Source organism: Delphinapterus leucas, chromosome 9, assembly GCF_059928025.1.
Source record: "Delphinapterus leucas isolate spDelLeu-1000000601 "Yukka" chromosome 9, BTC_Dleu_Yukka2, whole genome shotgun sequence".
Taxonomy (NCBI): Eukaryota; Metazoa; Chordata; class Mammalia; order Artiodactyla; family Monodontidae; genus Delphinapterus; species Delphinapterus leucas.
The window spans coordinates 10,849,712-10,873,834 of NC_143137.1; the positions used below are offsets into that span (position 1 = coordinate 10,849,712).

Sequence of the window (24,123 nt, forward strand, 5' to 3'; positions counted from 1 at the left end):
ATAGTAATTGAAAAGCTATGAATAGAGCTTAATATTTTTTTCTGAGCGTATTTCACATATAAAATATTTCCAGGAACAGAGCAAGCATTAAGAAAGATAAAGGGACTTGGACAGTTTTTTTCATGTATTCATTCAACCAACATATTAACAAGGACTTATTTGTATCAGGTATATTGCTAGATTGAAGATGAATAAATTATTCTCAGAAAAGCTTTGCTAAATCTATTTAGATCATTATTTCAATAAGATAAAAGAAGTGCAATATTACAAATACATACGGACTATTATGGAAGCGTAGAGAAGCAGCACGTAATGTACCACAGACAGGTGTGGGAAGAAAAAGGTCATGTCTAAGCTGGGTCTCAAAAGTAGACAGATGAGTAAGGGTCACTAAAAGTTGAAGAGGTTAGAAGACAGAGAACGGAGGACATGAGCAAAGCTGTACAGTAAAGAAACCGAGCTGTTTATTTGGGAGAACAGTAGAAAGCCTGATGTTTCTGGGATGGAAAAGGAGGACATGGTGATGGATGAGAGGAAAGAAGCTAGGTTGGAGAGGCAATTGAAGATCACTTCCTCTGCCATGTTAGGGGATTCGGATTTTAATCCTTCAATGTTAGACAAATGGTTTGTAACTCTTGGAGGATATGAGCCTATATGAGAAAATGAGGAAAAGTATGAACCTTCTCCAGAAAAATGTACATGTCTACATACACTGAAATTTTTAAATATAATTTTAAGAGTTTATAGAAGTCCTGAGCCTATCCATAGAGTTCCATTTGGAAACCGACTCTTTCAGACAAATACTGGTATACCTTGTTATCTTACCAGTTAGTATGGACAGGGCCTGACTGTATTCTTAGATAGGACTTTCACATTGAGTTATTAACAGAAATTATCAAATGAGGGGTAGCCAAGTTCTTCAGTAATGGTGAAAATTATGATAGTGGCTAATACTGAATCTCAACATGTGCCAGGATGAAGAAATTATTTTTCTCCCTATTTCTCAGGTGAAGCTCAAGGTGTTGCTTGCAGCCAGTAGGATGCAGAGATGGGATGTACCCAGGCACTCTGGCTGCACATGTACTGCTCTGTACTCCTAGTTAACTGCATTATAACGCTCCCTGAGAAAGAAAAATTGAGGCCTTTTTCAATGCTAGAAGCCTAGGCTTATTGGCCATAGATACAGGTCAGTATGCAGATCTTATGTTCTGTTCATTGAACTTACCTCTTAGATAGAAAGATTTCTGCCCTTGCAGCCACATTCATTACACGATTGTGAATAGCATTAAATATGGATACAAGATTATTAGCAGCAACACTTAATACTGTGTATCATCCAGTAGGCTGCAGTAAAGAATTTCATTTCCAAAGCCAAATAGTACATAATTCTCTAAAATCACCTTCTCCTGAACACATACTTCATTTAAAACAATTTTACGAACCAAATTCTAACTTACTACTTAGCATAAAAATGTTGATGTGCAACATTAAAAAAGTAAATTAATGCTACAAATCTCATCCTCTATTCCTTTTATCTGTGATGCTTTCTTTTCCTGAAAAATTGCATTTATATCCAAAATAGAAGTTTATTATAACCAGGCTCTTTTGGAGAGGAGTTATACTCAAAGAAAGGAAGACATTCAGAACCATTAAAAAGGGAACTAGAAGGAGACCGTATATCATAGTTCATCATAGAATAGTTAACTGAATGTATGAAGAAGCAAGGTGACGTCTATAATCCTATGGCTTATTAGGTCTGAAAAGTGTCAGTTATTCAGTGCAGATTTAGGTGTTGTCGAGGGCCGTCTGGTTCTGACTGGGAGGTTTGGGTCTTGACTCTAGTTTGTACAGACTGGCTCCTGGGGACGCTCTTGAGTCCCAGTTTCTTCATCTGTAACTTGGGAATGATACGGCACAGGATATTCACGAAAATTAAGACATATAAGGCCTTGTATATGAGTTGCTTCTTGTTTTATTTTGTTTTGCTTTTGTTTGGTTTCTTTCCTTTGGGATTCAAGTGGAAAGGGTGGAGTTCATCATACTCCTTATTCCTGGCACATTATCTTCGTTGGTCAGTTTGTTTCATTGTTGATTTGGGTTTGTTGGTTCAAATCCCATTTTCGCCTGCGACTCCCTATTCATCATATAGGAAACCATCCAAATATATTATAATTTACCTTTTTGTTTGTGCTTTACAAAAATGTGTATTGTTTTATGACCATTAAAAAATATTTTATATGTGTCTCTAAAAGAAAGCAGTTCCTAAAAACCATACCTAAAGTGACTAAAGTTAAAAAGAATTACTTAATATGATAAAATACAATTTTTACATATGCTCTGTTATTTTAAGTTTTTTTTACGGTTTGTTACATGATTAGGGATCCAAACAAGGTCCGTGCATTGCAATTGGTTAATATTTTTGTGGTCTCTTTTCATCAGTAAGTCTCCTTCTCTATTTTTCTTTTTCTTCTCCTTCTTCCTGTTATTCTACCCCTCACCCCTCAACATTTTTGTTGAGGAAACTGTCATTTGTTCCATGGAATTTTCCACAGTCTGGGTTCATGGCATGGCAAGTTATCATTAAATACTTTCTCTTTTCCTTTGTGTTTTTGTAATTTGTAGTTAATTCTAGAGCTGTGATCAGAACAATTAAAAAATTGGGGGGATGCTTCTGAAATAGGTGACATTGCATCATAACATTTGGTTGTCTCTTTATTATGATGTTCTAGCCGTTGATAATCATCATTCACCTCCATAGTGGTTGCTCAATGGTAATACTAAACTATTCTACAATTACTACTTTATTTATTGCCTGAAACACCTCCTTAAAGAGCAGCTTCCCTCAGATCAGCTACTAGGTTATCTTGTAGAACAGTTTTTAAAGGAAGGCAGGATGCACACTTAATTCTTTTTTCTTTTATTTACTATTTTTCAGAATAACGAGTTGCTTCCCTAGCATTCTTCAATATTAATCAGTATTTTTCCTTAAGTTCATGATTATAATCATATTTGATAGGTATAATCAGTCCATTATAGTTATTATCTTTATTGCTACTCAAAGTGTCCTGTCTTTGGACAGTGGGAGCATATTCAGTTTGGCTCCTGAATCTGCTTGACATAAATCCAGTAGTCTTTGATAACTTGCTTTCTGTTTCTGTAGCATGTTCCTGGATTCATCTTGTACACTTCCTGGCTGAGTCTTAGAATTTCTACAGTGGGCTCTTTAGTAAGAAATAATATAGAGACTATAATCTAATATAGAGACCACTAAGGGGAGTGCTTGTAGCTACTAAGTTGATTCAATAGACAAAGCTAGGATTTTTTTTTAAGATAATGTGAGTTCATACTTATGCTTTCCATTCAAACTCAGTACTACAGGGAAACAATATCTTTTGATGAGCAGAGCTTTAAAATTTTGATGAAGCCTCGTCTATTCATCTCTTCTGTTATGGATCATGCTTGTGGTGTTTTATCTAAGAAATTTTTATCTAACCTAAGGTTACAAAGATTTTCTTTTATGTTTCCTCTTAGAAGCTTTATATTGATAGTTATAGGTTTTACATTTAGATCTGTGATCCATTTTGCTTTAATTTTTGTACACCATGTGGGGTGTGGATTGGCGTTCATTTATTTGCATATGGATATCCAGTTGTTTCAGCACCATTTGTCATAAAGGCTATTCTTGCCCCACTGTATTGCCTTTGCAGCTTTGTCAAAAATAGTTATCCATGTACATGTGGATCTATTTCTAGCCTTTCTTATATACTCCATTGATGTTTTCGTTTTCTTTAAGCCAGTACTACAGTGATGTGATTGAATAATCTTTTGCATGTATCTCTTTGTATGTTGCCAGTGTATCTTTTGGATAGATCCCTGGAAGTGTGATTACTGGGTCAAAGTTTTTCTAAATGCTCCCCCATAAGAGTGTAAAATGCAATTGTAAGAGTACCTATTTCCCCTCAGCCTACTCATCTGAATAGGTGAGAAGTAATATCCCAGAGTAGTTTAAATTTGCATTTCTCTTATTAAAAATGAGATTGAGCATATTTTTATATCTTTAAAACCTCTTCACATTTCTTTTCCCTGGACTGCCCATATTTTCTATAAAGTTGTTGGCCTTTTTTTTTTTCTTTCTATATTGTTAAAAGCTCTTTACATATTGTCTATAATATGAGTTGCATATACTTTTCTCTTTTTCTTTATTATTATTTTAGGAAGGGTGTATGTATGCACTTATGGTTTGCATAAATGATAACTGTTTTTACCTTTTTCTTATTCTTTATATAACTTATTTTTTTAAATAGGCTTATATCTTAGAAGTCTTAGACTTACAGATTAGATTGAACAAATAGTACAGAAAGTTCCGATATATACCCCCGTCCACTGAACATGGTTCTCCCATTATTAACCTACTAATAATGTACATTTGTTACAATTAATGAACCAAAAATTGATTCATTATTGTTAACTAAAGTCTATAGTCTATTCATATGTCATTACTTTTTAACCCAATATCCTTTTTCTGTTCTTGGATCCCATGTTATATTTAGATGTTGTATTTCCTCATGCTTTTCTTTGAGGTTTTCTTGTTTTTTCTCCGACTTTCCTTTTTTCTGTTGACCTTGACAGTTTTGAGGAATCTTAGACATATTGCAGCATGGCTCTCTGCTGGAATTTGTCTGGTGTTTTAGAGAGGAAGAGCACAGAGTTAAAGTGCCATTTTTATCACATTATACCAAGGATGCCTACTGTTAATGTGATTTATGACTGTTTTTGTTAACCTTGATCACCTGGCTAAAATATTGTGTGTCTGTTTTTTCCTACCATAAGGTTCATGTACGCCCCCTTCCATCTGTACTCTGAAGGAAGTCACAGTGTGCAGCCCACATGAAGGAGTGGGGAATTAGACTGTCCCTCCATTAGGGTGGAGTAGTTACACAATTTATTTGGAATTCTTTGTGGGAGATTTCTTTCTTTTTCCCCATTTAAAAATTTATTCGGTAATTTTTTTATCAGATTGGGCTCATGAATATTTATTTTATACTTTGATTTGTATTCTAATTCTGCTTTATTTGGTTGTTCAGATTGTTTCAGTGTTGGCCATTGGAAACTCCTTCACTTGGTTCCTGTGCTCCTTTGACAGAGCCCCTAAGAGTGTGTGTGTGCGTGCGTACACGTCTGCACACACATGCTTCCTTTCTTTCTACTAGAAGGCATTCCAAGCTCATCTTGTATATTTCCTGCCCTAGTCTTAGAATCACCTATTTTTCTACAGAGTTCTGTTTCTCTTTTTTTTGCAGAATGGCTTTAGAAACCAAGATCTGGATGCTAGGTGTGCTTACTGCTACCGGGGTGTCATTTTTTAGACCCTCTTAGCAAAGAAGTATAGATGTGTATTTTAACCTGTGTATATATACCCATATTTATACATACTTCTGTATGTAACTGTCTGCATATATATTAAGTTTAAACATGAGTTCTTACTGATATTTCCAACTATAATCCATCATCACATGGATCGTTTTAGCTTATTTCTCCTGCTTGTCTGTAACCTCTCACTTCAGCAGTGACAGACCTGGATCTCACCATCTACCATCCATTTAGTTAATTATTTAATTCCAGTATACATGAATAGCAGTGTTAGAGTTAATAACTTGTACCCCTGTAGGAAACAGCTTTATCGGCTAGAGGCCAGTACTTCTATGTAGTTCCTTTTGCCTTTAGTTTTACAGACTCTATTCATTTCCAGAGTACTTAGGTCAGCACGCTTTTCCTACTCCCTCTATTGAGGCTATTCCATACGTTGGTAATATAGTTAGGTTCTATTGTCACATTCTGCATTTTGTCCCAGAATCCCCGATCCTCCTAAATGATTTTTTCAATTTGCGTATGATAAAGTTCATTCTTAGTGTTGTGAAGTTCTACAAGTCTTGACAAACCCATACTGTCATGTACCCACCTTTACAATACCATGCATGCAGTACAGTACGGTACACCTTTGCCACCCTAACAGTCCCCTGAGCTTCACCTATTCATCACACTCCCCACCTTCCCCTGGACCCCAGGAACCAGTCATCTTTGTACTGTCTCTGTAGTTTTCCCTCTTCCTGGGTGGCATATAACTGGAATCATACAATATGTAGTCTTTTTAGACTGGCTTTCTTTGCTTAGCAATGTGCTTTTAAGCTTCCTCCACCTTTTTTCTTACCTTTTTTACTCAGCATTATGTTTTTAAGATCTATCTGTGTTGCTGTGTATACATCGATTCTTTTCCTTTGCATAGCACGAAGTGTTGTATATCTAGTATATTTGCCAATCCACTCTGAGTGCTGGACACCAGATTGCTTCTAAACCCTGCATCTCCCTGCACCCCTACCAAGCTACATCACCACAAATAATTTTGCAATGCACAGCCTCACATATATTCCCTTACAGAACTGTGTGAGCTTTTCTTTGACATGTATATATAGAGAGAGAGCTTGGAAAAGAATTACAAGATCATAGGATATTTGTTTATCCTATTTAACTATTGCCTGATTGCTCTCTAGAACAGTTTTATCAAACCAGCAGTGTGGGGGGGAGTTGTGTGTGTGTGTGTGTGTGTGTGTGCTTTAAAAATCATCCCCATATCCCCACCAATCTGGCTATAAAGTATATAGGAATCAAGTGATATCTCATCGTGTTCATTGGTATTTCTATAATTACTAACAAGTCTGAGCATCTCTTCATATACTTGCTTGCTTTACTCATTTTTCTGTTGGGGATACTGTCAAATTTTTATTGCTGATTTGCAAGTATTCCTTTTATATTTTAAAGATAAATCCCCTGTCAGCTTTGAACATTACAATACATCTTTTCTCATTACATCATGTGTCTACTAGCTTTGTTCATGATGTCCTTTATTGAATAGAATAATCAGTTTAGTTTTTGACTTGGTCGATAGTGGTACCAATTACTGACATGCTGGAAACAGGGAGAGGAATAGGATAGACTGAAAACTAGGGGTAGGAATAGGAGTTAGCCTTGGTTGCCTTAAGTTAGAGATGCTCATTGAACCTTCAAGTAGGAATCTTGAATAGGCAGTTGGATATTTGAGCCTGGAATAAACATGAGATTTTGTTAATCTTAATATTCTAAATTGTTTTTATTGTTCCTTGAAGATGTTCTTTTCTTTTTTCATTTACATTTTAAAACTTAGAGCTCTGTTGTTTAAAGTTACTAAGAAAATTTTTATTTAAGAAATTGGAAAATTGGAATTGAAGGCACTTTAAATTGTATCATAGTGGGGGTTTTTTGGCTACATATGTAACTTTGATCATAATTTCATTTTTTTCTTATCCAACATACTGAATCTTTGCAGAGTCATGGTTACCCAAGGAAATGTGCAGTTCTAACTTGTTTCAAGGACTCTGAACATATTTCATAGAACATTTACTATACACCTTATAAATGATAATATTTCTCCATTTCACATTTAGATTCTAAAAAATAACTCACGGTTGACTCCTGTTTAAATTGAATGTGAAAATAGATAGTTTTGATGTAAATCTATATGTTCATGGGATTCAGTTATCAAGTATTGAATATTATAGTTTCAGGACCATCTTCCTTAAGAAGGAAATACCCATGGGTGCACAAATGTGAATCTTTTATTTTTTTAGTTTCTGCTGTATAACTGTGAATCAGCTATATACATATATCCCCATATCCCCTCCCTCTTGTGTCTCCCTCCCACTCTCCCTATCCCACCCCTCTAGGTGGTCACAGAGCACCAAGCAGCTCTAGGTGGTCACAGAGCACCAAGCAGGTATCCTCATGCGATGCAGCTGCATCCCACTAGCTACATATTTTACATTTGGTAGTGTATATATGTCAAGCTACTCTCTCACTTCGTACCAGCTTACCCTTCCCCCTTGCCTCCTCCTCAAGTCCATTCTCTATGTCTGTGTCTTTATTCCTGTCCTGCACCCAGGTTCTGCAGAACCATTTTTTCTGTTTTTTTTAAGATTCCATATATATGTGTTAGCATACGGTATTTGTTTTTCTCTTTCTGACTTACTTCACTCTGTAGGACAGACTGTAGGTCCATGCACCTCACTACAAATAACTCAATTTCATTTCTTTTTATGCCTGAGTAATATTCCATTGTATATATGTGCCACATCTTCTTTATCCATTCATCTGTCGATGGACACTTAGGTTGCTTCCATGTCCTGGCTGTTGTAAATAGTGCTGCAGTGAACATTGTGGTTCATGACTCTTTTTTTTTTTTTTGTGGTACGTGGGACTCTCACTGTTGTGGCCTATCCTGTTGCGGAGCACAGGCTCCGGACACGCAGGCTCAGCGGCCATGGCTCACGGGCCCAGCCGCTCCGCGGCATGTGGGATCTTCCCAGACTGGGGCACGAGCCCGTGTCCCCTGCATCGGCAGGTGGACTCTCAACCACTGCACCACCAGGGAAGCCCCATGACTCTTTCTGAATTATGGTTTTCTCAGGGTATATGCCCGGTAGTGGGATTGCTGGGTCGTATGGTAGTTCTATTTTTAGTTTTTTAAGGAACCTTCATACTGTTGTCCATAGTGGCAGTATCAATTTATATTCCCACCAACAGTGCAATAGGGTTCACTTTTCTCCACACCCTCTCCAGCATGTATTGTTTGTAGATTTTTTGATGATGGTCTTTCTGACTGGTGTGAGGTGACACCTCATTGTAGTTTAGATTTGCATTTCTCTGATGATTAGTGATGTTGAGCATTCTTTCATGTGTTTGTTGCCAATCTGTATATCTTCTTTGGAGAAATGTCTACTTAGGTCTTCTGCCCATTTTTGGATAGGGGTGTTTGTTTTTTTGATATTGAGCTGCATGAGCTGCTTGTATATTTTGGAGATTAATCCTTTGTCAGTTGCTTCGTTTGCAAATATTTTCTCCCATTCTGAGGGTTGTCTTTCCGTCTTGTTTATGGTTTCCTTTGCTGTGCAAAAGCTTTTAAGTTTCATTAGATCCCATTTGTTTATTTTTGTTTTTATTTCCATTTCTCTAGGAGGTGGGTCAAAAAGGATCTTACTGTGATTTATGTCAGAGTGTTCTTCCTGTGTTTTCCTCTGAGGGTTTTATAGTGTCTGGCCTTATATTTTGGTCTTTAATCCATTCTGAGTTTATTTTTCTGTATGCTGTTAGGAATTGTTCTAATTTCATTCTTTTACATGTAACTGTCCAGTTTTCCCAGCACCACTTATTGAAGAGGCTTTCTTTTCTCCATTGTATATTCTTGCTTCCTTTATCAAAAATAAGGTGGCCATAGGTGCGTGGGTTTATCTCTGGGCTTTCTATCCTGTTCCATTGATCTATATTTCTGTTTTTTGTGCCAGTACCATATTCTCTTGATTACTGTAGCTTTGTAGTATAGTCTGAAGTCAGGGAGCCTGATTCCTCCAGCTCCATTTTCCATTCTCAAGATTGCTTTGGCTATTTGGGGTCTCTTGTGTTTCCATACAAATTGTGAAATTTTTTGTTCTAGTTCTGTGAAAAATGCCATTGGTAGTTTGATAGGGATTGCATTGAATCTGTAGATTGCATTGGGTAGTATAGGCATTTTCATAATGTTGATTCTGCCAATCCAGGAACATGGTCTGTCTCTCCATCTGTTTGTATCATCTTTAATTTCTTTCATCAGTGTCTTATAGTTTTCTGCATACAGGTCTTTTGTCTCCTAAGGTAGGTTTATTCCTCGGTATTTTATTCTTTTTGTTGCAGTGGTGAATGGGAGTGTTTCCTTAATTTCACCTTCAGATTTTTCATCATTAGTGTATAGGAATGCAAGAGATTTCTGTGCATTAATTTTGTATCCTGCTACTTTACCAAATTCATTGATTAGCTCTAGTAGTTTTCTGGTAGCATCTTTAGGATTCTCCTTGTATATTATCATGTCATCTGCAAACAGTGTCAGCTTTACTTATTCTTTCCCGATTTGGATTCCTTTTATTTCTTTTTCTTCTCTGATTGCTGTGGCTAAAACTTCCAAAACAATGTTGAATAATAGTGGTGAGAGTGGGCAACCTTATCTTGTTCCTGATCTTAGTGGAAATGGCTTCAGTTTTTCAACTTTGAGGACAATGCTGGCTGTGTGTTTGTCATATATGGCCTTTATTATATTGAGGTAAGTTCCCTCTATGCCTGCTTTCTGGAGGGTTTTTATTATAAATCGGTGTTGAATTTTGTCAAAAGCTTTTTCTGCATCTATTGAGATGATCATATGGTTTTTCTCCTTCAGTTTGTTAATATGGTGTATCACATTGATTGATTTGCATATATTGAAGAATCCTTGCATTCCTGGGATAAACCCCACTTGATCATGGTGTATGATCCTTTTAATGTGCTGTTGGATTCCGCTTGCTAATATTTTTTGAGGATTTTTGCATCTATGTTCATCAGCGATATTGGGCTGTAGTTTTCTTTCTTTGTGACATCTTTGTCTGGTTTTGGTATCAGGGTGATAGTGGCCTCATAGAATGAGTTTGGGAGTGTTCCTCCCTCTGCTCTATTTTGGAAGAGTTTGAGAAGGACCAGATCCATGTTTTTATATCTTAAAATATATTCATAGTTGGCTTTTATAATTTAGGAAGAAAGGATAGTATCTTAGCTATTTAAGTTTATAGAGGTGATATTTCTTCCAACAAGGGATGTGACCATCCTTATGAAGACAAAACAAAGAAAATCTTTCTTTAAGTACAGAAAAAAAAGCTCCTATATTGCTGTGCTGGGCACTCATAAAAATGACTGGTGGTACTTCTAAGCATCATTCATCAGGCTTACATTTTAGAGGGAAAAAAAAAACTCACTATCCACTCCATATTCATTTAAGTTTTAAGTGCTTAGAAGACTTACCATAACCTCGACTTTAGCCCTGAAGTGGTAAATCTTTTTTTAAATTTCTTTTAAATTTTATTTATTTATTTGTTTGTTTGTTTATTTATTTATTTATGGCTGTGTTGGGTCTTCGTTGCTTTGCGCAGGCTTTCTTTAGTTTCGGCGAGCGGGCTTTTCATCGCGGTGGCTTCAGTAGTTGTGGCACGTGTGCTCAGTAGTTGTGGCTCGAGGGCTCTAGAGCACAGGCTCAGTAGTTGTGGCACACGGGCTTAGTTGCTCCATGGCATGCGGGATCTTCCCAGACCAGGGCTCGAACCCCTGAACCCCTGCATAGGCAGGTGGATTCTTAACCAGTGCACCACCTGGGAAGCCCAGAAATGTTAAATCTTGACATGTATCAATTTTAGCCGTTTGTCCCGGCACTGCTAGAACTCTGAGCACCCAGATGTCCAGAGCTTTACGTTCTGTTTTGCCATAGTTCTTTCACATTTTTCACCCATCACTACTAACTTTGTAGTGTTGTTAGCTTTTACATCACCCCTTATTTTAAAACTGGACTAATCTAAAAGTTTCCTATTCGGTGAGAAACACTAGACAATGTATCAGACATGGTGTGCTTTCTTAACACATCTAATCACAAAGGGCAGGTGAGGAGACCTTCATCATATTCAAGTGGGCCTGCAGAATGAGATTTCTCTGAGGTCATAAGTACTGTATTTACCTTAATTTTGTGCTCTCTACACTGCCTTCTGTGATATCATGCGGCCTTCTCATATAGCAGAATTATCCTGATTATTAAAAATTTATTCTATTTGAGTATATAAGTAGGTTAGGAGAGAAAGGACTGGGAAGTTTTTGTTTTTTTTGTTTTTTTGTTTTTTGCGGCACGCGGGTCTCTCACTGTTGTGGCCTCTCCCGTTGCGGAGCACAGGCTCCGGACGCGCAGGCTCAGCGGCCATGGCTCACGGGCCCAGCCACTCCGCGGCATGTGGGATCTTCCCGGACCGGGGCACGAACCCGTGTCCCCTGCATCGGCAGGCGGACTCTCAACCACTGCGCCACCAGGGAAGCCCTGGGAAGTTTTTTTAAAAATATTTATTCTTCAGTATCTAAGAAGTAGCAGGTATAAAAGTGTTACTTATGTTAGTAATACTTAAAAATTCATTGAGAATTAAAAATTGCCATAAAATGACATTTTTCCAATAGCTTCTTATACCAGATTCAGTGTTCAAATTAGAGTCAGAAGATAAGTGTTCAGATTTTGACTGCTGTTAGGATAATCTGTCCAAACAGAGCATCACTGTGAATTTATAGCAGTGCTAGGATGTAAATGAAGGCAGTAAAATTATGGCATTTTTTAAGACATGTAATGATTGGGTTTTATGGGCTTTTCTTTCATGCAGTAGGCTCTCTACACACTTATTTGGTTTGTGTTTTCACAGCAGCCTTGAGATATGGGGAAAGTGACATAAGACTGCTGTGTAGACTGGCCTTAGCATGGGGATTGGGGCTGAACAGGGGTAGTGTAGACAGTGGCGAAGTTAGATGAATGTATTTCATAGAAAAGCACTGTGTGGTTGTTGTCACCTGTCTTCTGTCTTTTGTTTTCTCCATTAGCTTATCTGACAAAATCAGAGAATAATTAAAGATGAACAGCAGAACCCCTTTCGTCACACAAATGCAAAATTCACACATTAAACCTACCTCGGTCATTTTTTCATTTGCCATGATAAAGTAATGAGAATGGAATAGGTAAGATTTATTAAAAGCTAGGTGCCATGCACTCAGACCTGAGCATTTTATGTGTACTACTTAATTTCACCTTGGCAACAACTCTCTGATGTCAGATAATATCATTACCTCAGTTTTGCAAATGAGGAAATTGAGATGTAGAGAGATTAATAAAATTGTCCAAAGTCACAGGGCCAGTAAGTGGCAGGACAGCTATCGATTCCAGGTAGTCAGACCCCAGAGTCCCTGCTGATTCTCACCACAGTAGAATCTCTGTGAGTTGCCAACTCCCTTAGCACTGTTGTTGCCAACACAATGCTAAGTACGAGCTAAAATAGAGCGACTGGGATTGAATGCCAGTCTTCTTTTACAAAACAGTCATCTGGGGCTTCCCTGGTGGCGCAGTGGTTGAGATTCCGCCTGCCGATGCAGGGGACACGGGTTCATGCCCCGGTCCAGGAAGATCCCACATGCCGCAGAGCGGCTGGGCCCGTGAGCCATGGCCGCTGAGCCTGTGCATCCGGAGGCTGTGCTCCGCAACGGGAGAGGCCACAACAGTGAGAGGCCCACGTACCACAAAAAAAAAAATCAATAAAGAAGACAGTCATCTGAATGGCCCTTAATTGGATCATATTAATTTTTATTAACATAAACTACTAAATGGAAAGGCAACAATTATTTTCATTGATACGTAGAAAGAGATAACTCTTCGATTGAAAACCATGACTGCTGATTGCAGATCCTGAGTTTTCAACTATTTTTCACATGGCATGGTGTTTTTCTTTTTTTTTTGGACCCTTCACCAGGTATAGCAATATATTGTGGAAGAAATGGACAGCTACCATGACTGAGATGTTAAATGCCAAATATTTTTAAAATAATGTTACTAATTAGTAGAATAAAGGCCTCCCACAGCCTGGTTCCTAAGGTTCCCTGCAACAAAAAATTACTGACATCCTATAGAAAAAAATTCAAAATATTTTGTCCTGCCTGTTTTTGTTGTTATATGTCTCCCTTTAATTTTACTCATTTTTCTAAGTAGCTAGTTGCATGTGTGTGTGTGTGTGTGTGTATATATATACATACCCACACACACATATACATATATATATACACACACTTATTTCACTTGTCATTGGCCTCTATTATAGTATGCCCAAATCACACATTTTGCACATTTTAAGTACAGAATGACAAAGTCATGACAGGATTAATCATGATAGACAGTCACTAAGTCCATGATAGTATTGAATTTGGATTTGGAGAATGAAAGAGGAGAGGATATAAAAATGACAGTGACATTCAAGAGCAGGACCTTTATTTTTTATAATACCAAACAAAGACTGTTTTCTTACAGATGACTTCAGAAATTAAACCCTAAACACATCCTTGGTGCACTGTTTTTCCTAAGTGTCCACGTTCTACAATGAAAATGCAGTGCTTTTCTTGTCCAAGTCTAGAGGAAAAAAAGTGCTGTCAGTTATTTAGGATCTGATTTATGCCTTACGAGACTGGCTGCCACTCTCTGCGATTTCAGGGAAGCTGGGTATCAAGGAGCAATTTTCAAAGAATTGAAAGCTGGTACAGGGTTATGAATAAATTCTCAGAAGCTTTGACCTTCCCTGTCAAATGACAGGACCATAAATATGTTGATAATTCTGCTTTGCTGTGAGTACCTGCTCTTTTCCATCATTGTGGAGTTTCTAGGATGCCATAAATTGGTACCAGCAGAACTAAACCGAAATTTTTTATTGTATAAAAAAAATTAGAAGAGGAGAAGATATAAGGTAGAGAACACAGGGAGCAGCTCTTGGTTGTTGCTCCTGAAATATGTCTAGAATTAGAGGATCCAGTTTTGGAAACTTTATAGTATCCAAGTTAAAAATAACTGTTTGGTCACATTTTATCATTTATTTACATGAAATTAAATAAGCGACTTTTGGATAGGAATTGAGGTAGTTAATGCACAATATTTTTAACCGTTTCCCTCCCCTTATGCCAAAATCATCATGAAATATGGCTCATTCTTGCTTTAATATAGTCTTTTAAAATAACTACATACAGTATATAATTACATACAGAATTTAGATATGTGTGGCGTGGTTAAGCATAAGATGCTATGTTTTCATGACTTTGTTATGTATCTTAATTCCATTAAGATGCAATTTATTGATTGTCGTAGAATCTTTTTCCTCTAACTTCACCCTTACCTTTCCCAAGCTGACAATTCAGGAAAGAATAGAGATGAGGGAAAAATTGGTCCAGATAACCCACAGAGAAGGGGGCAAATAAAAGCTGGTTGTTTTCCTTTAGAAACAAAGAAAAACCTTTTCATACTTCCACTTTTTAAGAGGGTTCCATGTATTCTTTTGAACAAAAGTGAATATATACACATATATATATATAGTACATATATATGTATGTGCACACAAACATATACACCTGTTGTCTGTTTTAGGGACACTTAAAGAAGCAGAAAGGGCACAAGAAATGAGGAAGAAAAGCAGTGTGGATAGAAAGATACAGCAATGCAGACAAAGGCATCTAGAAAGAGATGGAGATGTTAGTCACCTATGGCTGTGTAACAAGTCACCACAAAACTTGGTGTCATAAAACAACAATAAACATTTATTGTGTCTCAGAATTTCTCTGTAGATCCAGAATTTGGACTTTTCTGGATGCTTCAAGCTTGGGGTGTCATGAAGTTCAGTGGCCCCAGCATCCGTCATATGGTTCCCAGGTGGCTCATGGGTGGTGGTAATGGTGACGGCGGCCCTGGTGGGGGGCAGGGAGCAGCTCCATTCCTCTCCGTAAGGGCTGACTGGTACACATAGGTTAGTCCTATTCAGTGTGGGGAGTCACTAGGCGAGGGCCTAAATTCCAGGAGGCAAGGTTCATTGGGTGCCATCTCGGAGTCTGACCACCACAGAGAAATACGGTAAAAGAGCATTAGACTCACATGAGCACATATACTTGTAGGAAGATGAGAGGGTAAAAGACTAGGTGGTTCAGTGGTGAGGTGAACGTGACCATGATCATCCTGCAACACACTTGATTTGTGACAAACATAGACTGCTGTCATATCAGTTGTTACTCCAAACCCAATGCATCACATCTAGTTGCTTAATTGTGGCTCCATGATAATAGTCTCCTTTACAGCACTGAGCTGTAAAGCTAAGCTGCATTAAAGCATGGTATTTCTCTCAGAAGTCTTACCATAATTTTACCTCAAGACATCAAAAACTACCCCTCCCAAAATCAGTACTTTTACTTTTCTGATGTTAAAGACTCTTAACTTCATATGTAATAGGTACCAATATAAGACTACTGTGGCCATTAAGACTGTGATCTGTATAACTTGAAAGGTGTATTTATTTCAACATAGTGATAATACATAGCATATTATGGGGTACTTTTCAGATTGCTTTCAGAAGACAAAATTATCCTAACGTTCTTGACATGAAAAATGAGAGACAGGTAAATTGTCTAAAATTAAAAGTAATGCATTGCATGAAAATAAGCCAGCTTGAAGTTCAGAGAATAAAGAAAAGCTTGCAAAAAAAAAAAAAAAAGTAAGGCATTGTTTTGTTGCCCATTGAAGTCCTTTTGTATGATAAAAATAATAGGGAATGTTTAGAGCATTTATTCTGTGGCAGGCACTACTCTAAGTACCTCACATATCAAGTCATTTAATCCTCACAGCAGTCCTTTCATTCTGGTTTGATAGATGAGGAAAGCGAAACACAAACATGGTGAAAAGATTCAAATCCAGAAGTCTTTCTTTAGCCCTTGTGCCTTTAACCACAGCACGGTACGTAGAACAGACTACCCCAGGCTGGCTCAGAATAAGGATGCGTTAATAATGACAGCATTTCCCTCAGACTCACTCCATGGACAGAATCTAAAGCCTAGCCAGAGTCCCCAGGGGCCAGAAGGGGGAAATGGAAAGCTTTCAGAAAGCTAGGAGTATTTCTCTTGAGAGGGTACAGTCAGTATGGAGATGGGTAGGTCTGACTTAACTTTTTTTTTTTTTTTAATTAGGGTATTTTAGGTTGTTTTACAATGTTGTGTTAGTTTCTACTGTACAGGGAAGTGAAGCAGAGTTCCCTGTGGTTATACAGCAGGTTCTCATTAGTTATCTATTTATACATATTAGTTAGTGTCTATATGTCAATCCCAATCTCCCAATTCGCCCCCCGCTTTCTCCCCTTGGTGTCCATACATTTGTTCTCTACGTCTGTGTCTCTATTTCTGCCTTGCAAACCGGTTCATCTGTACCATTTTTCCAGATCCCACATATATGCGTTAATATACGATATTTGTTTTTCTCTTTCTGACCTACTTCACGGTATGACAGTCTCTTTGGCAGCTGAGTTGACTCTGGCGAGACAAGGGGAGATCTTGTCATGGTGACTTGGATAAGGTAGTAGTGAAAGAAATCGTGAGAATTGATAGGGATCTGGATATATTTAGAAGATAGAGTAAATGGGATTTCCTCAGGGGTATGAAAAAAGAAAAAAAAGAAACTTTCCACCTGAGTAGCTGGAAGGATGTAGTAGATATCCATTCAGATCAAAAGCTGTGTATGGGGCGGGTTTGAGATAAAAGATCAGGATGTATCAAATAGGCAGTTGTATGTTCAGGACCAGAGTTAGAGAGGGAAGTCTAGACTAGAGATACAAATTTGGATTTGCCAAGATCTACATGACTGAGCTCACAAAGGACATAAATATGGGTCGATTAGAGAGGAGGATCTAGCCGAGACCAAGGGACTGAGCCCTGAGGCAGTTCAGGTTTAGGATTTGGAGTGAAGAGAGGGAGCCAGCAAAGGAAATTGTGGGTGAAGAGGAAAACCAGGAGATTGTGGTGTTCTGGAAGCAAAGCAAAGACAGTATATCAAGGAGGTGTGAGTAATAACCCACTGCAAATTCTGATAGGTCAAGCCAGATGGGGACTAATAATTGATCACTGGGTTTAGCAGTTTGGAGGTCATGGGTTGTCTTGGTGAAAGCTGATTTGGAAAAGAGGTTAATTAAGCAAAGGCTTAATTGGAATGAATGTAAGAGAATCGGAACAGTGAATTTAGACAACCCTTTCTAGGAGTTTTAACGTAAAGAGGAACAAAGAAATGGTTAGCAAGGTGGTAGTTGGCACATGAATTGGAGGTTGAAAGTAGTTACATGAAAACAGCTAAGCTTAGTGCCCCCCTTTCGATAAATATTTGTTGTATTCCAACTGTGTGTCCAAGATGGTTCAGTGTTTTATAGATACAAAAAGTAATGAGCTGTAGTTTCTCTCCTTGAGGGTATGCAAGTAGCCCAGGCTGTGTGTTCATGGAGGGCTTTGGAGAAGAAGTGCTTTCATCAAAGAGATGATACTGCTTCTAATTCATATTTTATAGGATCTGGGGGAGAAGCAAAACTGTCCTATCTGTTCCTGACTAAAAATACTCAAATCTTTAAAAAAAAAAAAAACTATTTTGTGTTAATTTTCTTTATCTTAGCCCACTCATTGATTTTGCTTTAACCATTCTTTGTGAACTTCTTGAAGACCCAATAAGTGCATTTTGGAAAAAAAATAAAAGTGTGTTTTGAAAACAGGAATGAGTGTTGCACACACCCTCGTCAGCACCCTCCTTATAGACAGTCATTAGCAGAGGACAGTTAAAGGAATGAGGACATGTAAGTAGACTGAGAAACGTTGAAGAGAGGTAGCTGAGGTCAAGGAACATAGTTGTTCATTTACTTAATTCACTTACTGCACAAGTATTTATTATTCAGGATAAACTTCGGACAAGATCATGCCAAAGCTTAACTTGCTGATTGAATATAGGGAACAGAAAGCAAGAATGGAAATAAAAGCAAAGGAATGAAATGGTCTGAGTGGCCTTTGAAGATAGAAGCCTGGAAAAACATGATGATATAGTAAAATGAAGTAGATGTTAAAATCACAGCATGCTTGGGTTTAGATCCCACATCTGCTAGTTACTAGTTGAGTGGTCTTGAGCAACTTAATGACTGTACTGAGTCCACAGTCTCTATTTCAGTAGTAACTCTACCACTCCAGGTTGTTATGGGAATTATGGCGCCCAGAAGAATATTAGGTCAGAGCAGATACTCAAAAATTGTTACCTTACTTCTCTCTCTTTTTGTTTAACTGGAACTTTTTCAATTATTTCTTCCAGAATATAAAGTTTGATAGTTGAGCTGGGGTTTGAAATAATTAAATGCATGCAGAGTTGTCTTTTTCTTTCCCCATCTTCAGGAGCACTAACAATATCCCATGAGCATTGTGAGCATAAGTGGAAAACAAAACAAAACAGAAGTAGACACATAGCTCAGTTAAACATGCTGAACATCAGCCATACTGCATCTCAGCAAGCAGACATGCTTCCTGGAGTGTATTTGAATAGGATAATGAATAGGATCACCCAGTACGTCTATCCACTGTCATACCACCTCACAATTACCCTTCACTCCCCTACCAGTCTTAATGACTTGCAGCCTCTGCTATAGCAGAAAGAAGTATGGGGGCGGGGAGGGGTGATGAATCTGACAAAAGGGAGGGGTCCAGTGGAGGAGAATGTACAATACCTGGAGTAATTGTGGGAAGCTGTCTGTCTGTCGTAGGAGACCCTACATAAAGCTCTTTTATAGAAGGAGAGTCGAAGTAGCTAAGGATACAAGGAGGAAAGTTGAAATACATCTTGCAGTGCCGGCATTCCCATCAACTCTTTACCAACTATGAGAACATTTGAGAAACAAGTTCAGTGGCTTTAGAGTCTGAACTGAATTTTATTTAAACTATTTGCTTGCATTGAAGAAAGAGAATCTTGGGTTACCTTAGTACTAGGCTCAGTTCAAATCAAGAATTCCAGAAATTAACTTGAAGCATTACATTTTGGATATGGTGAGCAGATATGAGACCTTAGAAGGAGTTCTTTGGAGTTTTCTAAAATTGGTGAACAGAGTTGGGGAGGTGTGCTTCTATAAAGAAGGACTATTTCAGAATAGGGGAGAATTTTAAAAAAGTAGTTTACTGAAAACTAGAGCTTCTGTATAGCAAATGGAGATATGATTCTTATCTTTAAAATATCTTAATGTCTTATGAAGGTTAAACATAAAAATGTTTACATAAATTTTTTTCCCTTTCTCCTTTCCCGCTATATTTCATATTAGTCTTATGAGGTCTAATCACTTTTTCTTCTTTAAAAATTACTGGGTCAAAGTGACTAGGGTTTTATAAAATAAAAAGCAGAGAAGAGTGGAAACAAAACTTGTGTTCAAGTTAAACTTGGAGGACTTGATAGAGGGAGAGGGGTAAGTAAATCAACATTTATAATAGGAATGTTTGAAGCCCTGTTCATGGCACCTTATACATGTTCTCATTTAGTCCTCAGAATAACCCAGTGAGGTAGTACTGTCATGCCCATTTTACATATAAACATAAAATGTGTACTCTGTATACACCTTGAAGTATATTTTGAATACTGTTGACGGGGTATTCATAATTGTTGGTTGTGTGTGGTTTATCGTAGTGTCCAATTAAGCAGACCTTATCCACACAGAGAATTCTGTCTTGGTGTCTATATGGAGACCTTTCAGTTCAACTGGGCCCTCTCTCATCTACTTTAATTTTGACAAAGATTTTTCTAAGCATATTGACACCTTTTTATTGATACTTTTTCCTTTTGTTCTAAACCATTAGTCAGATATTTGTTAGACACTTAGTACGTTCTTCCCCCTGTGCTATAAATCCGACAGAAGTGAAAGGCCAGGGTTTTGCCTTCAAAGAAATTTTATTCTTTTTAAGGATATAACGTGCACCCATTTGAGAGGTACAGGACAGTAACAAAATGCTCTATTTTGTGGTGTAAATAAAGACTGTAGCTGTTAGAAGCAAGTGTGATCTATGTTAACTGGAATAACAGAGGGAGCTTTGAAAAGAAGGTAGTTTGACCTTTGCTTTGAAGCTGCTCTTGGTTAAGGATGGAGAAATAGCCTAAGAATAGACAGGGATTGTGGGCCTCCTGATCACACCATACATTAAGTAGAGTAACATTTATCTGAAGTTATTTGAAAACTCTGTGATCACTCTTTGACTCAAAATCTATCTTTCGTGTAACCTGTCCTGTCTCCACTGTTAGAAATGCTTGCTTCTGGGATAAGTATTGTCTTTAGAAGGCATCGTTTAAAATGTCCATATGTTTTGGAGGAGCAAAGAGTAGGTTTCTGACAATTTAGTGTGAGGGCACTCACCAGATGATTTTCTCTGACTGGAATAAAAGGAAGGCTTAGAGATAGGATAGGATACATTGTAAGAAAATCATCAATACAGAGGTGCTAGGGTAGAAAGGATAAACATCAATTGCATCTGTTTTAATTTGAAATAGTTTAGTGTTGGGAGTTAAGGAGGAAATTAGCCAATCATACTATTTTACTGTCTCTAATAATAGTGGATATTTCTTAAATATCTTTGACTTTTAAATAAACTAGCTTAACAGGCATTCAGAAGGTTTTCTTTTGGATATACATGCACCCAGTATTGTCATTAACCGTTTAATTGAAAAATAAGCCTACCTTTTGTCAATATACACATGATTTCAGCCTCAGGTGACTAAATAATTTCCAAAACAAAAATAAGATGGAGGTTATTAATTTCAAAACATATCACTGAAATGTTCTGGCTGTGGAAATATTCAACCAAAAATCATAGTTTCAGGTGCTGTGTGCAGAATCTCTTATTCCAAATCAGTATTTTCCTAGGTGGATTTCATGAAATGCAAATTCCACAGGTAATTGTGAGGTGTTATTTTAAGGGGCAGGAGGAGGACCTGTAGTTAAGTAAGTTTGGGAAACACTCGCTCAGGTAAACAGAGTTTTTTGCTTCAAGACTGCCTAGAGGGACTTCCTTGGTGGCTCACTGGTTAAGAATCTGCCTGCCAATGCAGGGGACGCGGGTTCAAGCCCTGGTCCGGGAAGATCCCACATGCCGCAGAGCAACTAAGACCATGCACCACAACTACTGAGCCTGCGCTCTAGAGCCCGCGAGCCACAACTACTGAGCCTGTGTGTCTAGAGCCCGTGTTCTGCAACAAGAGAAGCCACCGTGATGAAAAGACTGCACATCGCAACGAAGAGTAGCCCCTGCTCGATGCAACTAGAGAAAGCCTGCACGCAGCAACGAAGACCCAATGCAACCCAAAATCAATAAGTAAATTAAAAAAAAAAAAAGACTACCTAGAACACCTAGGATGCTGGTGTGTGTTGTGACTTCCAAGAGGGGAATCCAAGAAGCTATTGTTCTAATCTTAACCAGACCCCGCGAGTAGTGTTCTGTGGGATATACTTTGGAAAATGTGGTTCTGACATGATTGGAAACTCTAAAAGCTCTCTATAGATAAGGAATTAATGCTTTTTCAAAAGGAAATACAATCAATCAATCAATGATAAAGAAATATATATTAAACCAACACGCTTGAGTTTTGAATTCTACGTTTGTGGAGCAGAATAAAAGTCAATATACGCGTCCTCTAGCTCTGAGATTTTACAACTATAAATTCACTGAAAAGACCATTTCTCTTGTTACTACTTTCAGTCATGTGGGTAGTCGCAGTATGAAATGTACCAGCACAAAAGTCTATCTTTGTGTGGGAGAGGTAACCTCTTCTCCTAGTAAATATAAGCTAGATCCTTCCGTTGACTTCTTCCACTCTTCTTTCCAGGGGGCTATTTAAATTCCCGTGGTGTTAGCTGATGACTTTTTAAAGTACCTGGACAAACTAACAAAAGATTAGGTAGCATAGGTTAGCCTTGTATTTAATCAGTGTACAGCAGTATTCCATTCATACTGGGTCTAACTGTTTGCCAGAAATTTTAGCTGCAATTAGCCATGGGGTTTAAGTGTAGCATTAACAGCAATTTGATGAATGGTTATCCGCTTTATAAACGAGTATCGGTATCTGCTCCTTGAATCTTTTGCACTAAGTAGAAAGGACATTTGTGGTCTTCCTGTGTTCAGTTGCTTCGTGAATGATCTTGTGAAATTTCTCTGTATTTTGTGAGCGCCACACTAAGATAACTTAGCCTAAAACTTAACATCATTATTGGATTTAAAGATTTAGAGATGTAAACAGGATTCAGATGCCTCAATGCTTGGAATTTTTGCAGAAGCAAAATCTAGGGTGAACTTTATCATTTCTCTCGGTCATGTCCTTGTCATTTTCAAAGAGGAGGTAAAATACAATCAAAGGGACAGTGATTTCTTAGCCCTTCATTAGGTGTCCACTTGTGTATGTTTTGCTCTAGCTTGGCATTACAGCCTAGGGACAGTGACTGTGATGCTGCCTGTCCTTTACATGCTCATAAGTATGACTTCCAGCATAGGTGCCAAGCGCCATCTTTGTTGCCTTTACTGAATTACAATTTCATCCCTTATTGAGGTTGTTAATATGTTAAAAATAACCATGATTGGAAAACCAAACTGTCTGTGATTTATTTTTGTTCCATCTCTACCATATAGAACTGACTTTGACTTCGAAGAGTCATCTTAGATCAGAACAGGTGACAGAATAGGAAGCTGTGCAGTGATTCATGAGAGTAGATGGAAGTCAATGATTAGTTCACGTGCCTGTGGTCTCCATTAATGGCATAAATCTTTAGGGAAGTTCTTTACTGTCAGGCTGCATGCCTGCCTGTGTCAAATCCCATATAGGCTAGTGTACATTATGAATTGAGAAATCTGAGGGATGAACAAAAATTCCTTTTGTTGTCCACTGTAAACATGTCACATAGACTTTAGGATACAGGAGAAAAGCATAGTATTGCTCTCTGTTAACCATACAAAGCTAAATTTTGTATATTTATAAACACAAAGACCATTCACTTGTGGCTAAACACCTTTTTGGAATGAGAGGAAAAACTGTTCATTGTTTGATTGTAGGCAAATACCTATCTGGGACTTTTTAGGTCCCAGAATGAAATTTTCAAAGTCTGTTAAATCTTAAAATAATGAGGAAGGCAATGAATACATAGCAAGGCTAGAAGAGAAAGCTTACCATTGTGTCATTTAAACCAGTGGGGTTTTTTTTGTTTTTTGGTTTTTTTTTTTTGCGGTACGCGGGCCTCTCACTGTTGTGGCCTCTCCCGTTGCGGAGCACAGGCTCCGGACGTGCAGGCTCAGTGGCCGTGGCTCACGGGCCCAGCCGCTCCGCGGCACGTGGGATCTTCCCGGACCGGGGCACGAACTCATGTCCCCCGCATCGGCAGGCGGACTCTCAACCGCTGCACCACCAGGGAAGCCCCCCAGTGGGGTTTTTAACAGCACCCTCCCACCCCGGGATCATAAAGCTTAACATGTGTTTGTGCTGTTGCCTTGGCATTATATGATACAAGTTGAAGAATCTTCCTAGGGAGTTAATATGCACGAGTTGAGAAATCATTCCTTATTTCCTTTATCATTCTTTACTGCAGTTAGCCAGAGCACCAAACATGGTAATGTGTTCAGCTGACCACTACCAAACCA

General features: G+C 38.1%; 1 protein-coding gene across 4 annotated transcripts in view; it reads left to right on the top strand.

The window, feature by feature from the left end:
* The window catches only part of TPK1 (thiamin pyrophosphokinase 1), a 337,285-nt gene that overhangs the window by 204,879 nt on the left and 108,283 nt on the right, over positions 1-24,123 (top strand). The gene's annotated exons all lie outside the window — the stretch shown is intronic.